At 52.8% G+C, this 13,208-nt stretch overlaps 1 protein-coding gene across 1 annotated transcript in view; it reads right to left on the reverse strand.

Annotated features, from left to right (window-relative positions):
- The window catches only part of ARHGAP8 (Rho GTPase activating protein 8), a 56,634-nt gene extending 49,617 nt beyond the window's left edge, over window positions 1–7,017 (reverse strand). The window contains 1 exon segment of the mRNA XM_070371460.1: window positions 6,893–7,017. The gene's annotated coding sequence lies outside the window, so the exon portion shown is untranslated.
- Window positions 7,018–13,208: the final 6,191 nt, after the last annotated feature.

Raw genomic sequence — 13,208 nt, forward strand, 5'->3', positions numbered from 1 at the left:
GGCACATCTCAAACCTCTGCACTCCACCCCCGCTGTCTCTGCTCCAGCCACACAGGCCTCAGGCTTGAGCCTCAAACAGGCCGGGCTGTTCTTGCGTCAGGGCCTTTGCACTTGCTGTCGCCTCTCCCTGCAACACATCGCAACTGCAGGGAGTGAGTGATCCATATGGTTCCTGTTATGACCATTGGCTCAAGTCCAAGTCAATAATTCAGGCTGAATTCAAATCTGCCCCCTCACTGGTCCCCTTGGAGGTGGGATCCGCAGGGATAAACCTCCCCTCCACCTTCAGATCCTTCTGTATAGGAAGATCTGGTTACAGTTTAGCCAGGTCAAATAAAGACTTTTCCTTTGGAAGAGAAGCTATGACAAACATAGACAGCATATTAAAAAGCAGAGACAATACTTTGCTGACAAAGGTCCATATAGTCAAATCTATGGTTTTTCCAGTAGTCATGTACAGATGTGAGAGTTGGACCAAAAAGAAGGATGAGTGTCGAAGAACTGATGCTTTCAAATTGTGGTGCTGGAGAAGACTGTTGACAGCCCCTTGGACAACAAGATCAAACCAGTCAATACTAAAGGAAATCAACCCTGAATATTCACTGGAAGGACTGATGCTGAAGCTGAGGCTCCAATACTTTGGTCCCCTGATGCGAAGAGCCGACTCACTGGAAGAGACCCTGATGCTGGGAAAGTTTGAGGGCGGGAGAAGGGGACGACAGAGCACAAGACGGCTGGATGGCACCACCGACTCAATGGACAGGAGTTTGAACAAACTCTGGGAGACGGTGAATTACAGGGAAGCCTGGAGTGCTGCAGTCCACAGGGTCGCAAAGAATTGGACACAATTGAGCAACTGAACGACAATAATGCAGCCAGAGAGAAAAGCACCCCAAGTCCCGGGGGTGATCAGGCCACCCGTACTTTCCAGAGCCAGGGACCTGGTTCTGCCCTCTCTGTGTCCGGTCCAGAGACCCCTCTGTACCCTGCAGCATTGACCCCAGCCCCTGCGCTGGCACTGTGAGCAAGCAGAACGGAGGAAGAGTCAGGGGAATGGGTTCCAGGCCGGGTCACTCCTACTCAGGGGGCCTCCTCAGTGAGGCCAGTCCGCCCCCTCAGACCCTACTTCCCTACCTGTGAAATGGGCACAAACCCCGCCCTCCACCAGTACCACAGTGACGATCAAATGAAGTCCAGATGAGCCATCATTCTGAAGGGTTGGGCACTCCAGAGGCAGGTGAACAGTAATGGTCACCAGGGCTGTGCAAGCCAGGTGGTGATCAGAAGACAACATTAATCTTATTCAGATCCTGATAAACAATAACTTATTTACGGCCCAACTCTCACATCCATACTGGAAAAACCTCAGCTTTGACTGTGGACCTTTGTCAGCAAAGTAATGTCTCTGCTTTTTAATACGCTGTCTAGGTTAATATGCTGTCTAGGTTGGTCATTGGAGAAGGAAATGGCAACCCACTCCAGTGTTCTTGCCTGGAGAATCCCAGGGACGGGGGAGCCTAGTGGGCTGCCGTCTATGGGGTCGCACAGAGTCGGACACGACTGAAGTGACTTAGCATAGCAGGTTGGTCATAGCTTTTCTTCCAAGGAACAAATGTCTTTTAATTTCATGGCTGCAGTCACCATCTGCAGTGATTTTGGAGTCCCCCAAAATAAAGTCTCTCACTGTTTCCATTGTTTCCCCATCTATTTGCCATGAAGTGATGGGACCAGATGCAATGATCTTAGTTTTCTGAATGTTGAGTTTAAAGCCAGCTTTTTCCTTCTCCTTTTCACTTCCATTAAAAGGCTCTTCAGTTCCTCTTTGCTTTCTGACATAAGGGTGGTGTCATCTGCGTATCTGAGGTTATTGATATTTCTCCCGGCAATCTTGATTCTAGTCTGTGCTTCATCCAGCCCGGCATTTCACATGATGTACTCTGCATATAAGTTAAATAAGCAGGGTGACAATATACAGCCTTGACGTACTCCTTTCCCAATTTGGAACCAGTCCGGTTCTAACTGTTGCTTCTTGACCTGCATACAAATTTCTTAAGAGGCAGGTCAGGTGGTCTGGTATCCACATCTCTTGAAGAACTTTTCACAGTTTGTTGTGATCCACACAGTCAAAGGCTTTGGCATAGTCAATAAAGCAGAGGTTTTTCTCTCTTCCTTTTTCAATGATCCAGCAGATGTTGGCAATTTGATCTCTGGTTCTTTTGCCTTTTCTAAATCCAGTTTGAACATCTGGAAGTTCTTGGTTCATGTACTGTTGAAGCCTTGCTTGGAGAATTGAGCGTTACTTTGCTAGCATGTGAGATGAGTGCAATTGTGTGGTAGTTTGAGCATTCTTTGGCATTGTCTTTCTTTGGGATTAGAATGAAAACTGACCTTTTCCAATCCTGTCGCCACTGCTGAGTTTTCCAAACTTGCTGGCATATTGAGTGCAGGACTTCCACAGCAACATCTTTCAGGATTTGAAATAGCTCAACTGGAATTCCATCACCTCCACTAGCTTTGTTTATAGTGATGCTTCCTCAGGCCCACTTGACTTCGCATTCCAGGATGTCTAGGTGGGTGATCACACCATCGTGGTTATCTGGGTCGTGAAGATCTTTTTTGTACAGTTCTTCTGTGTATTCTTACCTCTTAATATCTTCTGCTTCTGTTAGGTCCCTACCATTTCTGTCCTTTATTGAGCCCATCTTTGCATGAAATGTTCCCTTGGTAATTTTTGAAAAGATCTCTATAGTCTTTCCCATTCTATTGCTCTCCTCTATCTCTTTGCACTGATCACTGAGGAAGGCTTTCTTATCTCTCCTGGCTATTCCGTGAAAGTGAAAGTGAGAGTCGCTCAGTCTTGTCCGACTCTTTGCGACGCCATGGACTATACAGTCCATGGAGTCCTCCAGGCCAGAATACTGGAGTGGGTAGTCTTTCCTTTCTCCAGGGGATCTTCCCAAGCCAGGGATCGAACATAGGTCTCCCGCATTGCAGGTGAATTCTTTATCAGCTGAGCCACAAGGGAAGCCCGAAAATACTGGAGTGGTAGCCTATCCCTTCTCCAGCAGATCTTCCCGACCCAGGAATCGAACCGGGGTCTCCTGCATTACAGGCAGCTTCTTTACCAACTGAACTATCAGGGAAATCCTTGGAATATCACAAATTCTTCAGTAATCCATCAGCCCTCCCACATACAATGCAAGCTGTTACAACAGCAAGCTGTTACACAGCTCCCCGACCTGGGAGCTCTGGGTGGGAGCAGAGCCCTTCACAGCGGAAAGAGCCCGCAGAGGCCCCTAGAACTTGACCCCAGGGGGTCACAGCCCCCGGAGGAGGTGCTTTCTGGAAGCCCCACACAGGCCCCGCAGGTTCAAATCTTCCGCCCTCTGGCTTCAACCACCCGCAGCTTTTCTGTGGATGATAAATGCCCTGACCCAGTCCCCAGGAGGCCTCCTTTGTTTTCGTTTTATAACCAGGTAGGGGAAGAGAGTGGGCAGGTTCCCAGAAGGTTCTGGACTCCTGACCTGCCAAACCAGTTCCTTCTATGGAACAGCCACTGGCTCCAGCCATCCAACATCTTGTGCCCTGCTCTGACCAGGGTCACTGCAGAAAGAAGGGCTGGGGAACAGGTTCCAACCAAGCTCAGTCCCCACAGTCTTCCCTGGGTGTGGGGGGAGGGAGACGACTAGTCCTAAGAGGGGTAAAACATGGATAAAGCTGCCACGCCCTGTTTCAGGCACTCCATACAAATTACATTTGTTTCTTCCTCCCAGGAACCCCCTGAGTAGTTGACAGCACTGCCCGTATTTTATGAGGAAACCAGGGTGCAGGGTGACCAGCTCCTGGCGAGCAATTCTCAGTCACTTGGCCGGGATGAGGGCTCAGGGAGGCAGGCACCAGCGGCAACTGTTGACCAGAGCACAGCCCGCCTGCTCCGAGGCTCAGGACACCCTGCCTGCCTGGGAGGGGAGAAAACGGGGACCCAGGAAACTGGACAGAGGCCAGACCCAGCTGCCAGCAGCCCTGGGAGCCTCCAGGACGATGGCTGGGGCGGTGCCCTCCCCTGGGCATCTCCAAGGGCACCCCCGCGCAGAAGGAAACCTCCGATGTGCCCTGGGTGGCCAGGGAAGCCCCTGGATACACCCATCACATCTTCCTTGAGCATCAGTTTCAATCAAAAGATTGAAGGAAAAGTTAATTTACCTGAAAGGAAACTGAAAGCATTTCTTTTATCCCCAAGCTACTCTCACACAGACTTGAAGAGAAGTCACTGGAAGGCTTGGAATGTCATCCCCCAGGAGGCAGACCTCAGGGCCCTGGGGCTGCCCCTCCCTCTCCCTTCCCACCCGCTTGCCGCCAGCAAGGGCGTGGACGCTGCTGTCGCAGCTTGGTAGGCTCTCCACTTTCTGCCTGGCCATGTGACCTCAGAAAGTCGTCTAAACCTCCCTGCCTCAGTTTCCTCATCTGTAAAAGGGGACAGTAACAGCCCCTGCTCGTGAGGCATGTGTGAGTGAAGAATAAGGCAATAAGTGTGCAGTTAGGGGACTTCCCTGGTGGTCCAGGGGTTAAGACTCTGCCTTGTAGTTCAGGGGACATGGATTCGATCCCTGGTTGAGAACTGAGATCCTGCAAGTCGTGAAGCATCTAAGTCCGCGCACCACAACTGCAGAGTCTGTGAGTCCGCGCACCACAACTGCGGAGCCCATGAGTCCGCGCACCACAACTGCAGAGTCTGTGAGTCCGCGCACCACAACTGCAGAGTCCGGGCACCGCAATGAGATCCTGTGGGCCGAAAGTAAGACCCGGGGCAGCCAAAAGAAAAAAAAGCATGCAGGTAGGGCCTGAGAGCCTCAGCAAAGGTGAGTGTGACCTTCTGGGGAAGGATGGTCAAGGGCGTCACTTTACAGGTCAAAAGGCTGAGTCCCCAGGAGGGAAAGTGACCTGATCAAAAACTAGGTCCCTGACTCCTCCTGGGGCTCCTTGTCCCCATCCTGCTGCTCCTGTGCCTCCGCGTCCCCACTGGTGAAAGAAGGTAAGATCAGGAGGCGGGTGTGCCCGCCAGGCACCTCCAGGGTGGCGGAGCTCTCGCTGTCCCCTCTGTAACCATCCCTGAAAGCCTCTCTGAAAGCCACCATCCATGGTGTGCCCAGGACAGCCTCACATGGCACTGGCTTGTCAGGGAGATGCCAAGATCCATGGGATGTTTAGTCAAGTTTCCAGACCTCAAAACATCTCATTACAGCGCTCACTGATGGAGTGGCTAAAGATGTGGCATACATAGACAATGGAATACTACCCAGCCATAAAGAAGAATGAAATAATGCCATTTGCAACGATATGGATGGACCAGGAGGGCATTCTGCTTTGTGAAGGACATCAGAACAAAAGACAAATACTCTGTTTTCACTTACTTGTGGAATCTAAATAGCAATCGAATATAACAAATGAACAAGCATCTCACGGAGGTTGCATTTCAGTGACTCAGTGATATCATCCAAGTGCATTTGTACCGCCCGTACCTGACCACCTGTCAGGTACTGCCCAGGTATGTCTACCCCCACCTCACACGTGACTTATCCCCAGCTTCTGTGTGACCTTAGTGTGCCCACTCTTTCCTGCCTACGTCTCACCCATTTCCCAACTCAATGGTCACCTCCTCCAGGAAGCCCTCCCAGACCTCCCACAAGCCTCTGGCTTCCCTATGTCACACAGAGGCTTGACTGGGAGTCCCCCTTGGGCAGGGACTGCAGAGGTGGCCGTCCACAAGGACTAGATGGGTTCAGGCCTGTGCACTGTATTGGTCTTCACCCCTCGGTCCCTGCTCTGCTGCTGGCTTGAGAAATGGCTTAAAGTCACCGAGTTAAAGCAGAAACTCACAAAACAAGAGCCTAAAACCACCGACAAAGACCGACCGAAAGATATCTGGTGGTGAGTCTTAGATTTTGAATTCTCACCAACACAAGCGTCAACACCGCATTTCACAGACAAGCAGCACCGTGCTCTTTGGAATCCACACAGCCCTCTGTCACAAAACCTCAAGTCTGTGAGCTCCAGGCAGTCAAAGCCAGGTCCCACCCCGCCCAAAACTCAGGAATTCCTCCCCGCCCACCCTGCTTCCTTCTCCCTGGGAGCTCTCCACACAACTGGCCAGGCCCTGGGGAACCCAGGGCTGTGGACAGTGGCCCTGGGCTAGGGTTTGCGAAAAGGGAAGGTAACCCAGGGCTCTCTCCGAAACTGGCAGTTTGGGAGGCTGATTTAACTTCGGGGCATATTAAGTCTTGTTGTGGGGAGGTGGGGGGGTCCATCCCCTGTGACCAGCCAGCGGTAACCACCAGCTGGAGCCCCTGAGCCTGAAGAGACTCAGCACATGCTCTGCCTCAGTCTTCTCATCTGTGAAGCAGGTCGATGGCTCCCAAGTTCGGGATGAGGGAGCTGCTGTGCGGGCGATCCGGGACCCCGAATGAGGGGAGGAAAAACGGGGAGGTCGGCGAAAGTTTGGGCTGAGATGGCCCAACCAGAACAAACCCAAACAAGCAACCAGAACAAACGCAAACAAGAAAAGGCGGGAGAAGCGACGGGGCTGGAAGGGAGGTGGGGGACGGGGTGTAGGGAGGGGGCTGGGAGGAGAGGCGGGGTCGGGAGGGGAGAAGGGCCGGAGCGGGGGATGCGCGCGCGCGTGGAAAATGGGAGGTGGGGTGTGCGGGAGTGGGCGAGGGGCCGGGCCAGGCTGGGGCGATCGAGGCTCCCCAGGTACCGCGCCCCGCCTCGGCGTGCCCGCCGGAGCATTGGGCCGGGCCTCAGAGCCCGCGCCGCCTGCCCGCCCAGGCCCATGCGGGCTCCCTCCGGCGGACACCCCGCCGCCTTACCTGACGCAGCCCCACGGGCGCCTTACCTGGGCTCCGCGATGTCCGGCGACTCACCTGGCCCCGCCCCGGACGTGGCTCCCGCGAGGCCGCGCCCCTCGCACCGCCCCTCCCGTGCCGTCTCCCTGGAGCTCAGGACTGGAGTGACCCAGGGTCTCCGCGAGTTACCATTTCTGCGCATGTGCAGAGCCTCTGCCCCAGCCCTTCGCCGTTGTCCGGTCGCTCCGTCGCGTCCGACTCTTTGCGACCCCGTGGACTGCAAGCTCTCCATGCTTCCCTGTCCATCACCAACTCCCGGAGTTTGCTCAAACCCAGGTTCATTGTGTAGATGACGCCATGACCCCCTTAAAGTGAAAGTGAAGTCGCTCAGTTGCGTCCGACTCTTTGCGACCTCATGGACTGTAGCCTACCAGGCTCCTCCATCCATGGGATTTTCCAGGCAAGAGTACTGGAGTGGGTTGCCATTTCCTTCTTCAGGGGATCTTCCTGACCCAGGGATGGAACCTAGGTCTCCCGCATCGCAGGCAGACGCTTTACCATCTGAGCCATCCGGGAAGTCCTACTGACCCCATGAGTTGGGGTGTCATATACTCAGGAAAGGCCCCTTAGCCCTGGAGGTGCCATTGAAGAGTCCGGGGCCCCAGGCAAGGGGAGGATTGGTCTTCTGATAGGATCGCATTCGAATCCAGAGGGCTTCCCTGGTGGCTCAGACAGTCAAGAATCTGCCTGGACCCGAGTTCCAACCCCTGGGTAGAAGGGCATGACAACTCCAGTATTCTTGTCTGGAGAATTCTGTGGATAGAGGAGCCTGGTGGGCTCCAGTCCATGGGGTCACAGAGTCGGACACAACTGAGTGCCTAACGCTTTCGACTCTCATCCAGAGAGCAGTTCAGGAGCGGCATTCTAAAGGTGGATCTTTCTATCAGGCCGGGTGTCTGTCGCCCACCTTTCTGGCTGCAGCTCTGTCTCCACCGCCTCCCAGCCAGTCTCCCTGGTTTCTGAAGGTCAGTGCCCTCTCAGGGCTGAGTATGCATTTCTTTTCATCTCTACCCACTCCCCAGCCTCCTGCTTTCAAAACAGCCTATCACCAACTAAATGATGATCACCAGCTAACTCTCCTGAATCCCGACTCCTGTTTCTGGACGCCCATGTGACGTCTTCACGTGCAGAACTTCGAAGGCAGCTCAAGCCCCACACGTCCACCTGGACTCCTCTCCTGGGTGTCCCACCTCCTTCTCCACCAGCCCCTTCCAAACCGAGGGCGCATCCTGGGCTCCCCTTGTTCCCTCACCCTCCACGTGTGGTCCTAGGATGAGCCCCGATAGCTCTTCCTTGAAGACGTGTCACAGCGCCACCACTTCTCTCCACCCACACTGGTCCAAGTGGGCCAGGCCGCCAGCATCTCTCACGTGGCCCAGGGCAGCAGCCTCCTGACCCATGTCTTGGTTCTGTACTTGCCCCCTTCCCTGGTATCAACACAGCAGCTCGGGTGGTCCTTCCTGAGACGCTGTCCTGCCCCCTCTTCCCCTCCTCCTCTCAGGGGAGGAGGGGGGCACAGTCCCAGGCTGCCATGCACGGAAGGTGGTGTGGCTGCTGGCAGCTCTGGGGTTGCATGTAGGGGGCTCTGTGGCCCCCAGTGGCCAGTGTCCAGCCGCCAAGACAATCGGGTGTATTGACCCTCCCCATTTCTAGGGGACAGGGGCATCTGACTGCAGAGGCCACATGTGGTATCACCCTCTGCCACAGACTGGTGCAGAGTCCAATCACATGTGCCTTCACCAGGGTACAGCGAGCAGTTCAGGACACTCCAGTTGGTGGGATGGGCTGGACTTTGCCTGGAAGTTTGAGGAAGAAACAATTCCTGCTCTGTCTTTCCCTCTCCCCGACCCTAGATGAAGAAGCATGGTGCTCCTGGGATAGCAAGCAGCCATCCTGGGACTGCAAAGAGATCTAGGCTTGGGATAAAGCAGAGATGGCAGGGACCTGGGTTCTTGGTGACCCTGTAGAGCCCCTGGATCAAACCTGGCTGAGGCCCACACTTCTTTGGGCATCAATAGATTTTCTTATTGTTCAAACTAGTTTGGACTTTCTAATTCTTATGACCAAAAGTATCCTCTGATAAAACATTGTTATGCTCTTTAACCAAATTGCAAAGAGTTTCTCTCCTTATAGCGCTAGCAGAACAAAACCCAGGGAAGACCTGGGTGTCTGAGCCCGAGATACACGACCATTCCAGGGATAGGAAGGGGGTTAGACAGACCAGAACTTTATCCTCCCCAAGGTCAGGACAGCTTAGGGACTTCCCTGGGGGTCCCAGTGGCTAAGAAGCTCCCAATGCAGGGGGCCCAGGTTCCATCCCTCATCAGGGAACTAGATCCCACATGCCACCACTAAGAGTTTGCATGTCACAGCTAAAAGACCCTGCGTGGGGCGACGACCCCACGTGCTGCGGTTAAGAACCAGCACAGACAAACCAATAAATATAAACCAATAAATATAAAGCTTCATGCCAGTTGTGCTAACCGTAAGCATGAAATAAGTGAATACGGTTTAATATTAATGGGAACCAGTGCTTGGCTCTAAACTTCAGCTGTCACCTTTCCGAGGCGGGCCAGCATTATGAGGCTGTTTGCTGACTGCAGTATCTCCAAGTGTCCAGTCCTGTGTCCAGCACATGGTAGTCACTGTTCTCAATATGAATGAATGAATGACAACAGTTTCTATTGTCCCCCAAGCAGCTGCCTTTTTCTGTGCAAAGAATCTGTGACCATCCTGGCATGCGGGCTTGTTCACCTCTCACACCCCTAAAAGTGAAAGTGTTAAGTCGCTCGGTCGTGTCCGACTCTGTGTGACCCCATGGACTGTAGCCCACCAGGCTCCTCTATCCGTGGGGATTCTCCAGGCAAGAATACTGGAGTGGGTAGCCTATCCCTTCCCCAGGGGATCTTCCTGACCCAGGAATTGAACCGGGGTCTCCTGCATTGCAGGTGGAATCTTTACCGTCTGAGTCAGCAGGGAAACACCTGCATGTTGTTATTTGTACCCTCCTTGCTCCCAAAGGACTTTGGAGGTGAGAAGACAGAGGGGTCCATGGTGCTGCCTGCCCTCTAAGTCATGTGCACATATGAGCCCCTGGATGGATCGGGAAGGGGGCCTATTTCTAGGTCAAAACTCTTCTTCCCTCTCAAAACATGGCAAGGAAATGGAGGAGATGCCCCATGACTTACATGCTTGAAGGGTTTCAACTAGTGGTTATGTTGCCTTTTGTGGAATATAAGCATCTTTTATTATCAAGGTAAGATCAGTCTCATGAAACTGGGACAATTTTCTGGTTCAAAAAGCGACTTTGGACAGAAGTAAGAGAAAACACCCCTCTCCCCTTCCCCGCTGGTCTATGACTAGCAATGTAATTTCATGGTATTAAGATGTGTCGGGGGGAACGCTGCCCTCCTCGCTTCTGTGTTTTGTGAAAATCTCATACAAATTCCACAACCACAGCTTAGTGATATTAAAACATACACAGTAAAGCAGTCATACAGAATGATTCTGGGAAAAGAATGCAGGTGTGTCCCGCCATTCATAATAAAAGGCAAGAAGTAGAAAGAAACTGTGAGACCCACAGCGGCTCCCTTTTTGGTTCTTTCTTCTGTTTTTTTCCCCAAGCACGTCTAATCAGTCACCCACCAGTTAGTCATTCCCTTCTGTAGCTGTAACAATGACTCCTTGCATTTCAAATGCTTTGCGATAGAAAAGAACGAATAATAACGCAAAATGAAGGAATTACATCTGAATGGTATTATTCCCAGCTTTATTAAATTTGCTCTGTACAAATGTTTATGAAGTCGGAGAGTTGCTTTTCCCCTGAGCTGCAAATTCCACATTAATAAGTGCTGGGGGATGGGAGCTTGAAAGGAAGGAGGAAAGAAAGACCCCTCGTCAGTGGTCCTGGGCTTCTCGTTTGTTTTTTTCCCAAATTTAACTCTCCCTGCCAGCTGCTTGAGCCGAGATGTGGTCTGCTTTGAATCCTACTAAAACCATGAAACCAAAATTTCCCCACCAAGTGTGGGCTCGGGCGTGATATCCAAGTCGAGCCAAAAGGCGTCTAGGAGTTCGTGTTCCAACCCTCCCCTTTATGGGCACAGACCAGTGAGGTGAAGGGCTTTATTTGCTGCCGTGCAGCCCAGCCAGGAACCCAAGCAAGGTTTCCCGACCGCCTGCCCTCCTGTCGTGTGCCCCGGTCCAAATTTTAAGCAAATGCGTTTGGTTGTTAGCAGTGACTGCACACTCAGCACACGCCCCCTGGTGTCTGCTGCCGCTGTTTGGACCCAAGTCTTGAAACCCTTTTGATTTACAACTGAGCAGGTCTCATCCTGATGCCTTTTTGGTGTCAGGGTGGAAGGCTGGTTGTGTCCTCTGACACTCTGCACCTTTCAAATGACTTTGCTGTGTGCAGACTCCCCACCGTATTAGTCTCTCCACCCGAGGTGGCCAGACCTAGGGGTTTACCCAGAGTCCTTTGCAACCAGGACCCTGACATTGACTAGACTCCACTGTTGTGACCTACACCATGAGAAAGAAGGCGGCCCTGCAGTGTTTTATGGGAAAGGGAAGCCTCAGATGTTCAGCGGGGGCAGGGGGCGGGGAGGAGGGGGCTTGCAGTGGATACAAGGTTAAGTACCTGGGACATGACTGCTATTGGTGCTGGTGACAGTTGTGGGTTTGGCCCAGGATAACTGGTACATTGTTATGTGGTGAGAGCACTTCCATATAGTGGGAGTGATTTCTGGGGGGGAAGCTTCAGCCTGCAGCCACTTGAAGCAGGATTTTAGCTTCTGGCCAGAGATTGGAGTCAGGCCGCAGCAGTGAGAACACTGAATCCCGGCCACTAGACCGGTGGCCAGGACCTGCCCGTATGGCTTTGCGGAAAATGGGTTTCCACAAAGAAATGGAGAATAGTGAAAGAAGTGAAGCGTTTGTTAGAAGAGTGCGTGTGGATAGACACATGGTGGGCTCAGAGAGAGAGTACCTCCTTTGCTTGGTTCCGTTTATTCGGCTTATCCCAGTGTCCCCCCCTGTCTGCACACACATCTCTTGGCCAAGACAGATTCTAGCGAAGAAGACTATGAGTAGGTTGACAGCGCTTCCTTTTGACCTCCAAGAAGCCTTCCTGTGCATGTATAGTTGGGAATGTCTCCTTGACCTCGAGAATGAGAAATACGAGGTCTTTCATCTGGGCAGGGCTCAGCTCCTCCTCATCTTGGAGTATCTGTCCACAGGGGACGAACTCCAGCTGTTCAGCCTAGGGCCCATCTATCTCCTGCCTTGGGAGCATCTCTGAGTGGTAGAAGCATCTGTGTGGAAGGAGCATCTCTGAGCGGTAGGAGCATCTCTGTGTGGTAGGAGCATCTCTGTGCAGTAGGAGCATCTCTGAGTGGTAGGAGCATCTCTGTGTGGTGGAAGCATCTCTGAGTGGTAGGAGCATCTCCCTGTGGCAGAAGCATCTCTGTGTGGTGGAAGCATCTCTGAGTGGTAGGAGCATCTTTGTGTGGTAGGAGCATCTTTGTGTGGTAGGAGCATCTCTGAGTGGTAGGAGCATCTCTGAGTGGTGGAAGCATCTCTGTGTGGTGGAAGCATCTCTGTGTGGTAGGAGCATCTCTGAGTGGTAGGAGCATCTCTGAGTGGTAGGAGCATCTCTGTGTGGTAGGAGCATCTCTGTGTGGTAGGAGCATCTCTGTGTGGTAGGAGCATCTCTGAGTGGTAGGAGCATCTCTGAGTGGTAGGAGCATCTCTGAGTGGTGGAAGCATCTCTGAGTGGTAGGAACATCTCCCTGTGATAGGGGCATCCCTTGTGCCTTAGCAGCCTCCCTGTGCAATGGGAGCATCTCTATGGGGTGTGAGCATCCCTGTGCAGTGGCCACAGTAGTGGCAGCTTTTCCACCAGGCCTGTCATTTGCAATGGTTTGACGCACTGTTCCTGGAAAGAAAGCCTCTAGCTTGGCCCTCCCCACCTCCTGACAACTGTGTGCCTGCACTTGGTCGTTTAGTCAAGTCCAACTCATTGCAACCCCATGGACTGTAGCCCGCCAGGCTCCTCTGTCCGTGGGATTCTCCCTGTAAGAATATTGGAGGGGTTGCCATTTCCTACTCCAAGGGATCTTCCTGACCCAGGAATTAAACCCGTGTCTCTTGCGTCTCCTGCATTGGCGGGTGGGTTCTTTACCACTGTGCTGCATGGGAAGCCCCAACATCTCTAGGAGCTCCCAACATCCTTTAACAAACTCCTCTGTGTAATATGCAAGAATCTGCTTCCGTGGCTTGCAAATAAGAGCCCTGCCTGGCTCTGCA

Source organism: Bos mutus, chromosome 5 (genome assembly GCF_027580195.1).
Source record: "Bos mutus isolate GX-2022 chromosome 5, NWIPB_WYAK_1.1, whole genome shotgun sequence".
Taxonomy (NCBI): domain Eukaryota; kingdom Metazoa; phylum Chordata; class Mammalia; order Artiodactyla; family Bovidae; genus Bos; species Bos mutus.